Genomic DNA, 969 nt, shown 5'->3' on the forward strand with positions numbered 1-969 from the left:
GGCCACCACAGCCTCGACATGTTGGGCTCCGGCGATCTTTCCACCTCAGCCTTCCAAGTAGCTGGAACTACAGGCGCATGCTACCACGCCCGGCTAATTTTTGATTTATTGTAGAGATGAGGTCTCGGCATGTTGCCCAGGCTGGTCTTGAATGCCTGGGCTCAGGCAATCCTCTCGCCTCAGCATCCCAAAGTGCTGGGATTACAGGCTTGAGCCATCGTGTCACTATGTTGGTTTTTCTAAGTCATGAGGTATGAGCCAGTGAGCCCAGCACAAGATATCTCATGAACAAAGGCCTGGAGGCTAACAGTCTGGGCCTTTACATAGGCCTCCTCTGTGGTAGACATGAACTGAGTGGGCTGAGCTGGTAAAATCAGAGTCTGAAGGGAAGGACTAAGCTTGGAGCACCTTCCCCAACCCCCTTCAGGTTTGAACTTCAATAATTGGAAACCCAAGGGTAACACTCTCCACCCTCAGGACAGGATAGGTGGCATATGAAGGTCCAGGTCCTGGGAGAGGACCAAGGCAAATTGCTGAGCCAGTTCTTCCTTCATGGGGCACTGCAGTGACATGCTGGCCACTGTGACTGGCCCCCTCAGAGGCTTCACAGGAGTCTCACACTCAGGTGTTGCTGTGAAATCAATTCATTTCAGATGATGGCATCTTAAAACCCTGAGTACTTCACAAGCCCTTTGGGGAGCTCCAAAAGCAACGATGACCCTGGAGCTGGATTTCCAGGGTAGCCTGTAATCCCACGCTTTAGGCCGAGGTGAGTGGATTACCTGAGCCTGCGGGTTTAAGACCTGTCTAGGCAATTTGGTGAGACCTCATCTTTACAATAAATTTAAAAAAAAATTAGCCAGGCGTGGTAGTGCGCGCCTGTTGTTCCACTACTCGGAAGGCTGAGGTGGAAGGATTGCCGGAGCCCAGCAGGTCAAGGCTGCAGTGGCCAGGAGTGGCCACTGCACT

The sequence above is a fragment of the Carlito syrichta genome, unplaced genomic scaffold (assembly GCF_000164805.1).
Source record: "Carlito syrichta isolate Samal-C Ts95f unplaced genomic scaffold, Tarsius_syrichta-2.0.1 Scaffold310876, whole genome shotgun sequence".
Lineage (NCBI taxonomy): Eukaryota > Metazoa > Chordata > Mammalia > Primates > Tarsiidae > Carlito > Carlito syrichta.